Here is an 18,140-nt window from a genome sequence, read left to right as displayed (position 1 = left end):
CCCTTAGTAACTAGTGGACTAAGGATTTTTTTTCTCGATTATGGAGGTGATTAAAGAGTTCGCTGTAAAGGGTTACATTGATGTAGGCTTTGACACTAATCTAGATAACTCTGAGTAGTAAACATAATTCGTATAGTGGAGCGGTCATTTGGAATAGTTCCAAATGGGCCGTGGTAGCAGCATCTACAGGATAACATAAAGATTTGTAAAACACACACGGATCTGAAAGATTCAGACCCGTTGACTAAAAACCTCTCACAAGCAAGATATGATCAAACCCCATAACTGTATGGGTGTTAGATTCATTACAATCACATAGTGATGTCAACTAGATTATTGACTCTACTACAAGTGGCAGACTATTGGAAATAAGCCCTAGAGGCAATAATAAATTGGTTATTATTATATTTACTTGTTCATGATAATCGTTTATTATCCATGCTAGAATTGTATTGATTGGAAACTCAAATACATGTGTGGATACATAGACAACACACAATCCCTAGTGAGTCTCTAGTTGACTAGCTCGTTGATCAAATATGGTCAAGGTTTCCTGGCCATAGACAAGTGTTGTCACTTGATAACGATATCAAATCATTAGGAGAATGATGTGATGGACAAGACGCAAACTATGAACATAGCATATGATCGTGTCAGGTTATTGCTACTCTTTTCTGCATGTCAATGTATCTGTTCCTATGACCATGAGATCATGCAACTCCCGGACACCGAAGGAATACCTTGTGTGTATCAAACATCACAACGTAACTGGGTGACTATAAAGGTGCTCTACAAGATTCTCCGAATGCGTCTGTTGGGTTGGCATGGATCAAGACTCGGATTTGTCACTCCGTGTGATGGAGAGGTATCTCGGGGCCCACTCGGTAATACAACATCACAATAATCCTTGCAAGCAATGTGACTAAGGAGTTAGTCACGGGATCTTGTATTATGGAACGAGTAAAGAGACTAGCCGGTAACGAGATTGAAGTAGGTAAAGAGATACCAACGATCGAATCTCGGGCAAGTAACATACCGATGGACAAAGGGAAGAACATACGGGATTAACTGAATCCTTGACATAGAGGTTCAACCGATAAAGTTCTTCGTAGAATTTGTAGGAGCTAATATGGGCATCCAGGTCCCGCTATTGGTTATTGATCAGAGAGTATCTCACGTCATGTCTACATAGTTCTTGAACCCGCAGGGTCTGCACACTTAAGGTTCGGTGACGTTTCGGTATTATTGAGTTATGTATGTTGGTGACCGAAAGTTGTTTGGAGTCCCGGATGAGATCTCGGACGTCGCGAGGAGCTCCTGAATGGTCCTGAGGTAAACAATGATATATAGGAAAGTTGCATTTGGCTTCCGGAAAGTTTTCGGGCATTACCGGTAAAGTACCGGGAGTGATGAATGGGTTCCAGGGTTTTACCAGGAGGGGCCACCCAGCCGGGAGAGAACCTAATAGGCCTAAAGGTGGTGCACCAGTCCTTAGTGGGCTGGTGCAGCCAGCCTAAGAGGGCCTATTTCAGCCAAGAGCAAAAAAGGGGAAAAGGGAAAAGGGAAGGAGGAGACAAGGTGGAATCCTACTAGGAGTAGGATTGGAGGTGGACTCCTCCACCTCCTCTCCACTTCGGCCGAGCCCTTTAGGGTTGAGGATGCCTCCTCCCCTCCCTCCCTCCTATATATACTAGAGGATTTTGAGGGCAGCCCTAACCCTAATAAGCCAAGAACTGCCCTCTTTCTCTCTAGATTGTTTTCTCCTCTAGATTAGTTCCGCGGTGCTTGGCTAAGATCTGCTGGATTCTCCACCACCACGCCATCGTGCTGGAGAACTCATCTACCTCTCCGCCCCTCTTGCTGGATCAAGAAGGCGGTGATCGTCATCAAGTTGTACGTGTGTTGAACGTGTAGGTGTCGTCCGTTCGGCACTGGATCGGGATGGATCGTGATGGGATCGTGGGATGGATCGTGATGAGATCGCAGGACGGCTGCGATTTGGATCGCAAAGATATTCCACTATATCAACCGCGTTATATACGCTTATATTTAGCGATCTACATGGGTATCTAGATGCACTCTCCCATCTCGTAGATGGTCATCACCATGGATAGATCTTCTGTGCGCGTAGGAAACAATTTATTTCCCATGCGACGTTCCCCAACACGCCTCCCCAATGGATGGCATCTCAGCCCGAATCGGTTGCGTGACCCCCCACATCCCGGCGAGCGGCCATGCCCACCTCGCATACCGTGCTAGTACCTCTTCGAATGGCACTACGACGTCGAGTCGCCTCTCTAGGACACATGGTTCGAAGACAAGCATGACATGCACCGGCAAACTTAAGTGTGTGCGCGTTGAGCCCATCCGAGTGCGCAGCCAGACTCTTGTGCACGGTGATGGGGTTATAGCGCTAGGGTAGGGTCATAGGCCTGACCTATAAGTCCTACCCAAGGGCACCTCATTATTAGCTTAAGGATCACAAGATACTTACCGACCGGATTAAGACAACCTCTGATCCACCCGGTAAGGAACCACTCGGAAGGTTACCTAATACTCGACGACTGAATTCCACTCGGTAAAGACCAGAAGGAAGTCGACATAGAAGACTAGAAGCCACTCCACCGAGGCTAACGGTCATACGTTAGAGTACTGTAGTTCATGTCCTTTATGGCATACGTTACCTGTAACGTATGCATTCAATCCCACTTATTACACCCTTGAAGGCTGGACAATTATGAGGGACAACGCATTATGTAACATTCATATTCCACTCGACACTAAAGCTCCAAGAGCACTGAGATGTAGGGTTGTTACCACCACCGCAGAGGGGCCTGAACTCATACAACCTTGTTGTCGTGGTTTTGTCACGGCATATATCCTCGTGAAAGTACTTAGAGATGGAGCCATCGCACCTCGGTGGCGACTCGAAGGGGGTGAGCGAAAGCGAGACTCGGATTTACCCAGGTTCGGCCCCTCGTGAGGAGGTAAAACCCTATGTCCTGCTATGTATGGATTAATAGTGGTTTCAATTACAAGGAGGGTGTAACTCGCCTGACCTAGCTCTCGATTCTCTCTAACCCGCCTGACCTCTCCCTGGGACTCGCCTTTATATACAGGTCGAGGCCCTAGGGTTTACAAAGTACTGACATTCTATTCTTTGTGACATTCCTTATCTTTAAGTCGCTGTGTTCCCCACGACCAGGAGCTTTCTTGGTAATCCATCATCCGCACGACCTCTCGAACCGCCATCAGCATCTGGGCTACGGGACATGCAGCTAATGGTGAGTTGCCCCTTTGGTGACCCGGCCCACTAGGGGCGGGTCACCCATAGGTAATATCGCCAACATTAGGCCCCAGATTGTCTTGAATTCATTCATGTCAATAGACTCCTATCAACTTGGGGCGACTCTCCCCATTTCTATCCTTCGATGAATGACAAGCCGCCTCCCGTTGTCACCTAATCTGAGTCGCCATGGAATACTGCATGATATCACCTCATCCCCTTAGTTCCGGGGCTTTCACCTTGATACGTCCATTTTGCATTATGTTTTCATGTTGATATTTATCACTTATTTCATTGTTATTTCACTTCACGGTACTATTCTTATGCCTTTTCTCTCTTATTTTGCAAGGTTTACATGAAGAGGGAGAATACCGGCCACTGGAATTCTGGCCTGAAAGTGGAGGAAATTTGAGATACCTATTCTATGCAACTCCAAACGCCGTAAAAATCAACGAGGATTTTTTTCCCGATTTATCAAAAATACTGGGCCAAAGAAGCGCCAGAGGGGCGCTAGGGGTGGCCACAAGCCTGCACGGTGCGGCCACCCCCCCCAGGTCGCGCCATGGGGGCTTGTGGGCAGCCCACTGGCCCACTGGCCCCCCTCTTTTTCTATATGGAGGGTTTCGTCCAGAAAAAATCAAGGAGGAACTTTTTCGTGGTTTTGCCGCCGCCACGAGGCGGAACTTGAGCAGAACCAATCTAGAGCTCCGGCAGAACGATCCTGCCGAGGAAACTTCCCTCCCGGAGGGGGAAATCGTCGCCATCGTCATCACCAACACTCCTCTCGTCGGAGGGGACTCATCACCATCAACATATTCATCAGCACCATCTCATCTCCAAACCCTAGTTCATCACTTGTAACCAATCTCCATCTCGCGACTCCGATTGGTACTTGTAAGGTTGCTAGTAGTCTTGATTACTCTTTGTAGTTGATCCTAGTTGGATTATTTGGTGGAAGAGTTTATGTTCAGATCCTTGATGCTACTCATTACCTCTCTGGTCATGAATATGATTATGCTTTTTGAGTAGTTACTTTTGTTCCTGAGGACATGGGATAAGTCATGTTAATAGTAGTCATGTGAATTTGGTATCCGTTCGGTATTTTGATATGGTGTATGTTGTTTTTCCTCTAGTGGTGTTATGTGCACATCGACTACATAACACTTCACCATTATTTGGGCCTAGAGGAAGCCATTGGGAAGTAGTAAGTAGATGATGGGTTGCTAGAGTGACAGAAGCTTAAACCCTAGTTTTTGTGTTGCTTCGTAAGGGGCTGATTTGGATCCACTAGTTTAATGCTATGGTTAGACTTTGTCTTAATTCTTCTTTCGTAGTTGTGGATGCTTGCGAGAGGGGTTAATCATAAGTGGGATGCTTGTCCAAGTTAGGGCAGTACCCAAGCGCCGGTCCACCCACATATCAAACTATCAAAGTAACGAACACGAATCATACGAACATGATGAAAACTAGCATGAGAGAAATTCCCGTGTGTCCTCGGGAACGTTTTTCCTCCTATAAGACTTTGTCCAGGCTTGTCCCTTGCTAAAAAAGGGATTGGGCCACTTTGCTGCACCGTTGCTACTTATGTTACTTGTTGCTCGCTATGAATCATCTCACCATACAATCACTTGTTACGTATAATTTCAGTGCTTGCAGATATTTCCTTGCTGAAAACCACTTGTCAGATCCTTCTGCTCCTCGTTGGGTTCGACACTCTTACTTATCGAAAGGACTACGATTAATCCCCTATACTTTTGGGTCATCACGACTCTTTTCTGGTGCCGTTGCCGGGGAGTGAAACGCCTCTAGTAAGTGGAATTGGGTAAGGAAACATTCATATAGTGTGCTGAAATTTATTATCACTTGTCGCTATGGATACTAATCCTTTGAGGGGCTTGTTCGAGGTATCTTCACCTCGAACGGAAGCACAAATAGTTGCTCCTCAACCTGCTGCACCTACTGAAAATATTTTCTTTGAATTTCCTTCGGGTATGCTTGAGAAACAGCTGGCTAATCCTTTTACAGGAGATGGAACATCACATCCAGACTTGCATCTAATCTATGTAGATGAAGGTTGTGGTTTATTTAAGCTTGCAGGTGTGCCCGAGGATGAGGTCAAGAAGAAGGTCTTTCCTTTATCTTTGAAGGATAAGGCGTTGACATGGTATAGGCTATGTGATGATACTGGATCATGGGACTACAATCGGTTGAAATTGGAATTTCATCAAAAGTTTTATCCTATGCATTTTGTACATCGTGATCGGAATTATATTTATAATTTTTGGCCTCGTGACAGAGAAAGCATCGCTCGAGCTTGGGGGAGGCTTAAACCAATGCTATATTCATGCCCCAATCATGAGCTCGCGAGAAAAATTATCATTCAGAACTTCTATGCTCGGCTTTCTCATGATGATCGCACCATGCTTGACACTTATTGTACCGGTTCTTTTATGAAGAGAGATATTGACTTCAAATGGAATTTATTGGAGAGAATTAAACGCAACTCTGAAGATTGGGAGCTTGAAGAAGGTAAGGAGTCAGGTATAAATTTCACGTTTGATTGCATAAAATCCTTTGTTGAGGCAAATACCTTTAGTGATTTTAGCACTAAGTATGGACTTGACTCTGAGATAGTAGCTTCACTGTGTGAATCCTTTGCTGCTCATATTGATCTCCCCAGAGAGAAGTGGTTTAAATATCATCCTTCTTTAGAAGTCAATGTATTTAAACCCACTCCAGTTGAAGAGAAAGCCATTGCCTATAGTGATCCTGTTGTTTCCAGTGCTTACATTGAGAAACCACCTTTCCCTGTTAGGATAAAGGATCATTCTAAAGCTTCAACTGTGATACGTAGAGGCTATATTAGAACACCTACACCCCCTGAGAAAATTAGAGTTGAACCTAGCATTGCTATTATCAAAGATCTTCTGTCTGAAGAAGTTGAGGGACATAATATTCACTTCTGTGAAGATGCTGCTAGAATTGCTAAACCTCACGTTAGATACAAACATAGGCATGTTGTTGGCGTGTCTGTGGTTTCTGTTAAGATAGGAGATCATTGTTATCATGGCTTATGTGACGTGGGTGCTAGTGTTAGTGCAATACCTCAATCCTTATATGATGAAATCAAAGATGAGATTGCACCTGTTGAGATAGAACCTATAGATGTCACTATCCAGCTTGCCAATAGAGATATTATCCGCCCTGTGGGAATTGTTAGGGATATTGAAGTCTTGTGTGGTAAAACGAAGTATCCTGCTGATTTCCTCGTTCTTGCTACCACACAAGATAGCTTCTGTCCCATCATATTTGGTAGACCTTTTCTCAATACTGTCAATGCTCATATTGATTGTGAAAAGCAAACTGTCACTATTGGCTTTGAAGGTGTGTCACATGAGTTCAATTTCTCTAAGTTTGGTAGACAACCTCATGAAAAGGAGTTTCCTAGTAGGGATGAAACTATTGCCTTAGCCTCTATTGTCGTGCCTCCTACTGATCCCTGAGAGCAATACTTGCTTGAGCATGAAAATGATATGCATATGGATGAAAGGGATGAAATAGATAGAGTTATCCTATCCTTAAGAATAACTTGCATGTTGAAGTGCTTGGGGATCCACCCCCACCAAAGGGTGATCATGTGTCCGAGCTTAATCAGTTGCTTGGTATTCTAAAGTATGCCTATCTTGATGAAAAAGAGATATAACCTGTTATAATTAGTGCTAGCCTCTCAGAGCATGAAGCAAAGAACTTACTAAAAACTCTGAGGAAGCACCGTGCTGCTATTGGATATACTCTTGATGATCTTAAGTGCATCAATCCTACCCTATGCCAGCATAAGATTAAAACTGATCCTGACTTCAAACTAGTTGTTGATCATCAAAGGAGATTGAATCCTAAGATGAAAGAAGTAGTGAGAAAATAAATACTAAAGCTCCTGGAAGCAGGTATCATTTATCCAGTTGCTCATAGCGATTGGGTGAATCCGGTGCATTGCGTCCCTAAGAAGGGAGGCATTACCGTTGTCTCTAATGATAAGGATGAATTGATCCCACAGAGGATTATTACTGGCTATAGGATGGTGATCGATTTTAGGAAATTGAATAAAGCCACTAGGAAAGATCGTTACCCTTTGCCTTTTATCGACCAAATGCTAGAAAGACTGTCCAAACAAACACACACAATTCTGCTTTCTAGACGGTTATTCTGGTTTCTCCTAAATACCAGTTGCACAATCTGATCAGGAGAAACCACTTTCACCTGCCCTTTTGGTACCTTTGCTTATAGTTAATTGGGAGAAGTGCCACTTTATGGTTAATGAAGGCATCGTCTTAGGACATAAAATTTCTGAAAGTGGTATTGAAGTCGATAAGGCTAAGGTTGATGCAATCGAGAAAATGCCATACCCCACAGATATGAAAGGGATAAGAAGTTTCCTTGGTCATGCTGGTTTCTATAGAAGGTTCATCAAATACTTCTCTAAGATTTCTAGGCCTCTTACCAATCTCTTGCAAAAGGATATTCCTTTTGTCTTTGATGATGACTGTGAGGAAGCCTTCGAAATACTTAAGAGGGCTTTGATAACTGCACCTATTGTTCAACCACCTGATTGAAACTTGCCTTTTGAGATCATGTGTGACGCTAGTGATTATGCTGTTGGTGTTGTCCTAGGGCAAAGAGTCGATAAGAAGTTGAATGTTATTCACTATGCTAGTAAAACTCTAGACAGTGCCCATAGAAACTATGCCACTATGGAAAAGGAATTTTTAGCAGTCGTGTTTGCATGTGAAAAGTTCAGGTCTTACATAGTTGATTCCAAAGTCACTATTCACACTGATCATGCTGCTATTAAGTACCTTATGGAAAAGAAAGACACTAAACCTAGACTTATCAGATGGGTTCTTTTGCTACAAGAATTTGATTTGCACGTTGTCGACAGGAAGGGTGCTGATAACCCTGTAGCAGATAACTTGTCTAGGTTGGAGAACGTTCTTGATGACCAACAACCTATTGATGATAACTTTCCCGATGAGAAATTGAATGTCATCAATGCTTCACGTAGTGCACCGTGGTATGTTGATTATGTAAACTATATCGTTGCCAAATACATACCACCTAGTTTCACGTACCAGCAAAAGAAGAAATTCTTCTTTGACTTGAGACATTACTTTTGGGATGATCCTCACCTTTATAAGGAAGGAGTAGATGGTGTTATTAGACGTTATGTACCTGAACAAGAACAGGGACAGATCCTACAGAAGTGTCACTCCGAGGCCTACGGAGGACACCATGCGGGAGATAGAACTGCACACAAGGTATTGCAATCAGGTTTCTATTGGCCCACTCTGTTCAAGGATGCCCGTAAGTTTGTCTTGTCGTGTGACGAGTGTCAAAGAATAGGTAATATTAGCAAACATCAGGAAATGCCTATGAACTATTCACTTGTCACTGAACCATTTGATGTCTGGGGCTTTGATTATATGGGACCTTTTTCCAAAATCCAACGGGTATACTCATATCCTATTTGATGTTGATTACGTCACTAAGTGGGTAGAAGCTATCCCCACTAGTAGTGCTGATCACAACACCTCTATCAAGATGCTGAAAGAAGTTATCTTCCCTAGATTCGGAGTCCCTAGATATCTAATGACTGGCGGTGGTTCACACTTCATTCATGGTGCTTTCCGTAAAACGCTCGCTAAGTACGATGTCAACCATATAATTGTGTCTCCCTATCACCCTCAGTCCAGTCGTCAAGTAGAGCTAAGCAACAGAGAGATTAAACTGATTCTGCAAAAGGCTGTCAACAGGTTTAGAAAGAATTGGTCTAAGAAGCTCAATGATGCACTGTGGCTTATAGAACTGCCTATAAGAATCCCATGGGCATGTCTCCGTACACAATGGTGTATGGGAAAGCATGTCACTTAACTCTTGAGCTAGAGCATAAAGCTTATTGGGCTATCCAAGAGCTCAACTTTGATTTCAAACTTGCCGGTGTGAAGTGGTTATTTGATATTAGCTCGCTTGATGAGTGGAGAACTCAGGCATATGAGAATGCCAAGCTGTTCAAAGAGAAGGTTAAGAGGTGGCATGATAAGAGGATACAAAAGCGTGAGTTCAATGTAGGTGATTATGTCTTGCTATATAACTCTCGTTTAAGATTCTTTGCAGGCAAGCTTCTCTCCAAATGGGAAGGTCCCTATATTGTTGAGGAAGTATATCGTTCCGGTGCTATCAAGATCAACAACACGGAAGGTAATTGTCCGAGAGTGGTAAATGGGCAGAGAATTAAGCATTATATCTCAGGTACTCCCATAAATGTTGAAGGCAATATCATCAATACCATAACTCCGGAGGAATACCTAAGGGATGTTTATCATCCTATTTCAGACTCCGAAAACGAAGAGGTATGTGATTCGGTAAGAAAACAGAGTCCAAAACTTGTCGAGTAGGAAATTTTCTCCGTTTTGGAATATTTAAAAAAATTACAAAAATTGGAAGTAGTCCGGAAAGTGCGCGAGGAGGCGACAAGCCTGCACGGCGCGGGCCCACCCCTTGGCCGCGCCGTGAGGGCTTGTGGCCACCTCGTGCGCCTCCCGGACTCCGTTTTCGTGCGGGGTACTCATTCTGGTCTGAAAAAATCAATATATATACTCCCGTTTGGTCTGACCCCTGCATCACGCAGATTTCCTCTGTTTTTCGTTTCGAGCGTGTTTCTTTGCACATCTAGATCGTTGTGACTGTTGGAAATATGCCCTAGAGGCAATAATAAATTAGTTATTATTATATTTCTTAGTTCATGATAATCGTTTATTATCCATGCTATAATTGTATTGATTGGAAACACAATACTTGTGTGGATACATAGACAAAACACTGTCCCTAGTAAGCCTCTAGTTGATTAGCTCGTTGATCAAAGATGGTCAAGGTTTCCTGGCCATAGGCAAGTGTTGTCACTTGATAACGGGATCACATCATTAGGAGAATCATGTGATGGACTAGACCCAAACTAATAGACGTAGCATGTTAATCGTGTCATTTTGTTGCTACTCTTTTCTGCGTGTCAAGTATTTGTTCCTATGACCATGAGATCATATAACTCACGGACACCGGAGGAATGCTTTGTGTGTATCAAACGTCACAACGTAACTGGGTGACTATAAAGATGCTCTACAGGTATCTCCGAAGGTGTTTGTTGAGTTAGTATAGATCGAGACTGGGATTTGTCACTCCGTGTGACGGAGAGGTATCTCGGGGCCCACTCGGTAATACAACATCACACACAAGCCTTGAAAGCAATATAACTTAATGTAAGTTGCGGGATCTTGTATTACGGAACGAGTAAAGAGACTTGCCGGTAAACGAGATTGAAATAGGTATGCGGATACTAACGATCGAATCTCGGGCAAGTAACATACCGAAGGACAAAGGGAATGACATACGGGATTATATGAATCCTTGGCACTGAGGTTCAAACGATAAGATCTTCGTAGAATATGTAGGATCCAATATGGCCATCCAGGTCCCGCTATTGGATATTGACCGAGGAGTCTCTCGGGTCATGTCTACATAGTTCTCGAACCCGCAGGGTCTGCACACTTAAGGTTCGACGTTGTTTTATGCGTATTTGAGTTATATGGTTGGTTACCGAATGTTGTTCGGAGTCCCGGATGAGATCACGGACGTCACGAGGGTTTCCAGAATGGTCCGGAAACGAAGATTGATATATAGGATGACCTCATTTGGTTACCGGAAGGTTTTCGTGCATTACCGGAAAAGTTTCGGGCTCATCGGTAGTGTACCGGGAGTGCCGGGAGGGGTGCCGGGGACCATCGGGAGGGGTGTCACGCCCCAAGGGGTCTCATGGGCTATGGGAAGAGATAAACCAGCCCCTAGTGGGCTGGAATAAGTTCCCACTAAGGCCCATAAGGTTTGAGAAGGAAAAAACACAAGGTGGAAAGAGTTTCCAAGTGGGAAGGTGGAATCCTACTCCAAGTAGGATTGGAGTAGGACTCCTCCACCTCCAATTTCGTCCAAACCTTTAGGTTTTGAGGCTGCCTCCTCCCCTCCCTCCCACCTATATATATGGAGGGTTTAGGGCTGATTTGAGACGACTTTTCCACGGCAGCCCAACCACATACCTCCACGGTTTTTCCTCTAGATCGCGTTTCTGCAGAGCTCGGGCGGAGCCCTGCTGAGACAAGGTCATCACCAACCTCCGGAGCGCCGTCACGCTGCCGGAGAACTCTTCTACCTCTCCATCTCTCTTGCTGGATCAAGAAGGCCGAGATCATCGTCGAGCTGTACGTGTGCTGAACGCGGAGGTGCCGTCCGTTCAGTACTAGATCGTGGGACTGATCGCGGGATTGTTCGCGGGGCGGATCGAGGGACGTGAGGATGTTCCACTACATCAACCGCGTTCACTAACGCTTCTGCTGTACGATCTACAAGGGTACGTAGATCACTCATCCCCTCTCGTAGATGGACATCACCATGATAGGTCTTCGTGCGCGTAGGAAAATTTTTGTTTCCCATGCGACGTTCCCCAACAGTGGTATCAGAGCTAGGTTCATGCGTAGATGTCTTCTCGAGTAGAACACAAAAGTTTTTGTGGGCGGTGATGTGCGTTTTGCTGCCCTCCTTAGTCTTTTCTTGATTCCGTGGTATTGTTGGCTTGAAGCGGCTTGGACCGACATTACTCGTACGCTTACGAGAGACTGGTTTCATCGCTACGAGTAACCCCGTTGCTCAAAGATGACTGGCAAGTGTCGGTTTCTCCAACTTTAGTTGAATCGGATTTGACCGAGGAGGTCCTTGGATGAGGTTAAATAGCAACTCATATATCTCCGTTGTGGTGTTTGCGTAAGTAAGATGCGATCCTACTAGATACCCATGGTCACCACGTAAAACATGCAACAACAAAATTAGAGGACGTCTAACTTGTTTTTGCAGGATATGCTTGTGATGTGATATGGCCAACGATGTGATGTGATAAATTGGATGTATGAGATGATCATGTTGTAATAGATAATATCGACTTGCACGTCGATGGTACGGCATCCGGCAGGAGCCATAGGGTTGTCTTCATAACTAACGTTTGTGCTTGCAGATGCGCTTACTATTTTGCTAGGACGTAGCTTTAGTAGTAATAGCATGAGCAGCACGACAACCCCGATGGCGACACGTTGATGGAGATCATGGTGTGACGCCGGTGACAAGAAGATCGTGCCGGTGCTTTGGTGATGGAGATCAAGAAGCACGTGATGATGGCCATATCATGTCACTTATAAATTGCATGTGATGTTAATCGTTTTATGCACCTTATTTTGCTTAGAATGACGGTAGCATTATGAGGTGATCTCTCACTAAAATTTCAAGACGAAATTGAGTTCTCCCCGACTGTGCACCGTTGCTACAGTTCGTCGTTTGGAGACACCACGTGATGATCGGGTGTGATAGACTCAACGTTCACATACAACGGGTGCAAAACAGTTGCGCACGCGGAACACTCGGGTTAAGTTTGACGAGCCTAGCATGTGCAGACATGGCCTCGGAACACATGAGACCGAAAGGTCGAGCATGAATTGTATAGTTGATATGATTAGCATGGAGATGCTTACCACTGAAACTATTCTCGACTCACGTGATGATCGGACTTGAGATGGTGGATTTGGATCATGTACCACTCAAATGACTAGAGAGATGTACTTTTTGAGTGGGAGTTCTTAAGTAATATGATTAATTGAACTAATTGTCATGAACATAATCTAATGGTCTTTGCGAATTACGATGTACCTTGCGCTATAGCTCTACTGTTTTATATGTTCCTAGAGAAAATTTAGTTGAAAGTTGATAGTAGCAAACTTTGCAGACTGAGTCTGTAAAACCGAGGATTGTCCTCGTTGCTGCACAGAAGGCTTATGTCCTTAATGCACCACTCGGTGTGCTGCACCTCGAGTGTCGTCTGTGGATGCTGTGAACATCCGATATACACGTTTCTGATTACTACACGATAGTTCAGTACAAAAATACTTAATGGCTTAGAAGCAAGGCACCGAAAACGTTGTAAAACGTCACGGAACATAAGTGATGTTCTAAAGAGATGAAATTGTGATTTCATGCTTGTGCCCTTGTTAAGAGGTACGAGACCTGCGACAAGATTCTTTGTCCACAAAGCACAGGAGAAAAGGCTCAATCGTTGAGCATGTGCTCAGATTGTCTGAGTACGACAATCGCTTGAATCAAGTGGGAGTTAATCTTCCAGATGAGATAGTGATAGTTCTCCAAAGTCACTGCCACCAAGCTGTGAGAGCTTCGTGATGAACTATAACATATCAAGGATACATACAATGATCCTTGAGCGATTCGCGATGTTTGACACTTCGAAAGTAGAAATCAAGAAGGAGCATCAATAGTTGATGGTTTGTAAAACCACTAAGTTTCAAGAAAGGCAAGGGCTAGAAGGGATACTTCGTGAAACGGCAAAACAGTTACTGCACTAATGAAGAGACCCAAGATTAAACCCAAACCCGAGACTAAGTGCTTCTGTAATGAGGGGAACAATCACTGAGGCGGAGCAACTCAAGATAATTGGTAGATAAGAAGGCTGGCAAAAGTCGAAAGAAGTGTATTTGATATACATGATGTTGATGTGTACTTTACTAGTACTCCTAGTAGCACGAGGGTATTGGATACCGGTTCGGTTCCTAAGTGATTAGTGACGCGAAATGAAAGCTACGGCATAAACGGAGACTAGCTAAAGGCGAGGTGACGATACGTGTTGGAAGTGTTTCCAAGATTGATATGATCAAACGTCGCACGCTCCCTCTACCATCGGGATTGGTGTTAAACCTAAATAATTGTTATTTGGTGCTTGCCTTAAGCATGAACATGATTGGATCGTGTTTATTGCAATACGATTATTCATTTAAAGAGAATAATGGTTACTCTATTTTCTTGAATAATCACCTTCAATGGTTTATTGAATCTCGATCGTAGTGTTACACATGTTCATGATATTGGTGCCAAAAGATACGAGTTGATGATGATAGTACCACTTACTTCTGGCACTGCCGCTTGAGTCATGTTAGTATAAATTGCATGAAGAGGCTCCATGCTGATGGATCTTTGTACTCACCTGATTTCGAATCACTAGTGACATGCGAATCATACCACATGAGCAAGGCCTTGTTTTCATTGAGATGAAATAAGATAGTAACTTTTTGGAAGTGATACATTTTGATGTATGCAGTCCAATGGGTGCTGAGGCACGCAGTGGATATCATTATGTTCTTACTTCACTAACGATTTGAGTAGATACAGGAGTATTTACTTAATGAATCACAAGTCTAAAATGTTGAAAAGTTCAATTCCGTTTCAGAGTGAAGTTCGTCGTAACAAGAGGATAAACTGTCTACGATATGATCATGGAAATGAATATCTGAGTTACGAGTTTTGGTACACAGTTAAGACAATGTGGAAATTGTTTCGCAATTCATCCCACCTGGAACATCATAGTGTGATGATGTGTCTGAACGTCATAGCCACGCACTATTTGGTATGGTGAATACTATGATGTCTCTTATCGAATTACCACTATCGTTTATGGGTTATGCATTAGAGACAACCGCACTCACTTTAAATAGGGCACCGTGTATTTCCGTTGAGATGACACAATATAGACTGAGGTTTCGAGAAATCTAAACTGTCGTCTCTTGAAAGTTTGGGGTTTCGACACTTATGTGAAAAAGTTTCAGTCTGATAAGCTCGAACCCAAAGCGAATAAATGCATCTTCATAGGATATCCAAAACAGTTGGGTACATCTCCTATCTCAGATCCGAAAGCAAAGTGCTTGTTTCTAGAAATGGATCCTTTCTCGGGGAAAGGTTTCTCTCGAAAGAATTGAGTGGGAGGGTAGTAGAACTTGATGAGGTTATTGAACCATCACTTCAACCAGTGTGTACCAGGGCGCAGGAAGTTGTTCATGTGGCGCCTACACCAATTGAAGTGGAAGCTGATGATGATGATCATTGAGCTTCGAATCAAGTTACTACAAACCTCGTAGGTCGACAAGGTCGCGTACTGCTGCAGAGTAGTACGGTAACCCTGTCTTGGAGGTCATGTTGTTGAGCAACAGTGAACCTACGAGTTATGGAGAAAGCGATGGTGGGCCCAGATTCCGACAAATGGCTGGAAGCCATGAAATCCAAGAGAGGATCCATGTGTGAAAACAAAGTGTAGACTTTGGTAGAAGTACTTGATGGTCATAGGACTATTGAGTAAAAATGGATCTTTAAAAGAAGACAGACGATGATGGTGATAAGTCACTATTAAGAAAAGCTCGACTTGTCGCAAAGATGTTTTCGATAAGATCAAACAGTTGACTATGATGAGACTTTCTCACTCGTAGCGATGCTAAAAGTCTGTTAGAATTATGTTAGTTGTTGATGCATTATTTATGAAATATTGCACGTAGGATGTCAAAACATTGTTTTCTCGATGGTTTCCTTGAGCAAACATTGTATGTGATACAACCAGAAGGTTTTGTCGATCCTAAAGATACTAGCAAGTATGCAAGCTCCAGTGATCCTTCAATGGACTGGTGCAAGCATCTCGGAGTTGGAATATACACTTTGATGAGATGATCAAAGATTTTGGGTTTGTACAAGGTTTATGAGAAACTTGTATTTCCAAAGAAGTGAGTGGGAGCACTATAAAATTTCTGATAGGTATATGTGGTTGACATATTGTGGATCAGAAGTAATGTAGAATTTCTGTAAAGCATACAAGGTTGTTTGAAAGAAGTTTTCAAAGGAGTACCTGCATTACGCTACTTGAACGTTGAGCATCAAAGATCTATGGAGATAGATCGAAAGCGCTTATTAGAAGTTTCAACAAGATGCATGCCTTGACAAGTTTTTGAAAGAGTTCAAAATAGACCAGCAAAGAAGGAGTTCTTGGTTGCGTTGTGAGGTGTGAATTTGAGTAAGACTCAAAACCCGACCATGGCAGAATAAAGAGAATAGACGAAGGTCGTCTTCTATGCCTTAGCCGTAGAATCTAAAGTATGTCATGCTGTGTACCGCACCTGAAGTGTGCCTTGACTCAAAGTATGTTGAGAGGTACAGAGAGTGATCCATGATTGAATCACTAGCAGCGGTCGAAATTTATCCTTAGTAACTAATGGACTAAGGAATTTTTCTCGATTATGGAGGTGGTTAAAGAGTTTGTCGTAAAGGGTTACGTCAATGCAAGCTTTGAAACTAATCCGGATAACTATGAGTAGTGAAACGGATTCGTATAGTAGAGTAGATATTTGGAGCATTTCCGAATAGCACGTAGTAGCAGCATCTATAAGATGACATAAAAATTTGTAAAGAACGCACGAATCTGAAAGTTTCAGAACCGTTGACTAAAACCTCTCTCACGAGCAAGACGTGATCAGACCCCATAACTATATCGGTGTTGGATTCGTTGGAATCACATGGTGATGTGAACTAGATTATTGACTCTAGTGCAAGTGGGAGACTGTTGGAAATATTCCCTAGAGGCAATAATAAATTAGTTATTATTATATTTCTTAGTTCATGATAATTGTTTATTATCCATGCTATAATTGTATTGATTGGAAACACTATACTTGTGTGGATACATAGACAAAACACTGTCCCTAGTAAGCCTCTAGTTGACTAGCTCGTTGATCAAAGATGGTCAAGGTTTCCTGGCCATAGGCAAGTGTTGTCACTTGATAACGGGATCACATCATTAGGAGAATCATGTGATGGACTAGACCCAACCTAATAGACGTAGCATGTTGATCGTGTCATTTTGTTGCTACTGTTTTCTGCGTGTCAAGTATTTGTTCCTATGACCATGAGATCATATAACTCACAGACACCGGAGGAATGCTTTGTGTGTATCAAATGTCGCAATGTAACTGGGTGACTATAAAGATGATCTACAGGTATCTCCGAAGGTGTTCGTTGAGTTAGTATAGATCGAGACTGGGATTTGTCACTCCGTGTGACGGAGAGGTATCTCGGGGCCCACTCGGTAATACAACATCACACACAAGCCTTGCAAGCAATATAACTTAATGTAAGTTGCGGGATCTTGTATTACGGAACGGGTAAAGAGACTTGCCGGTAAACGAGATTGAAATAGGTATGCGGATACTAACGATCGAATCTCGGGCAAGTAACATACCGAAGGACAAAGGGAATGACATACGGGATTATATGAATCCTTGGCACTGAGGTTGAAACGATAAGATCTTCGTAGAATATGTAGGATCCAATATGGGCATCCAGGTCCCGCTATTGGATATTGACTGAGGAGTCTCTCGGGTCATGTCTACATAGTTCTCGAACCCGCAGGGTCTGCACACTTAAGGTTCGACGTTGTTTTATGCGTATTTGAGTTATATGGTTGGTTACCGAATGTTGTTCGGAGTCCCGGATGAGATCACGGACGTCACGAGGGTTTCCGGAATGGTCCGGAAACGAAGATTGATATATAGGATGACCTCATTTGGTTACCGGAAGGTTTTCGTGCATTACCGGAAAAGTTTCGGGCTCATCGGTAGTGTACCGGGAATGCCGGGAGGGGTGCCGGGGACCATCGGGAGGGGTGTCACGCCCCAAGGGGTCTCATGGGCTATGGGAAGAGATAAACCAGCCCCTAGTGGGCTGGAATAAGTTCCCACTAAGGCCCATAAGGTTTGAGAAGGAAAAAACACAAGGTGGAAAGAGTTTCCAAGTGGGAAGGTGGAATCCTACTCCAAGTAGGATTGGAGTAGGACTCCTCCACCTCCAATTTCGGCCAAACCTTTAGGTTTTGAGGCTGCCTCCTCCCCTC

This window comes from Hordeum vulgare, chromosome 7H (assembly GCF_904849725.1).
Source record: "Hordeum vulgare subsp. vulgare chromosome 7H, MorexV3_pseudomolecules_assembly, whole genome shotgun sequence".
Lineage (NCBI taxonomy): Eukaryota > Viridiplantae > Streptophyta > Magnoliopsida > Poales > Poaceae > Hordeum > Hordeum vulgare.
The sequence above is the reverse complement of the archived record's forward strand: the minus strand, read 5'-3'. Positions refer to the sequence as shown.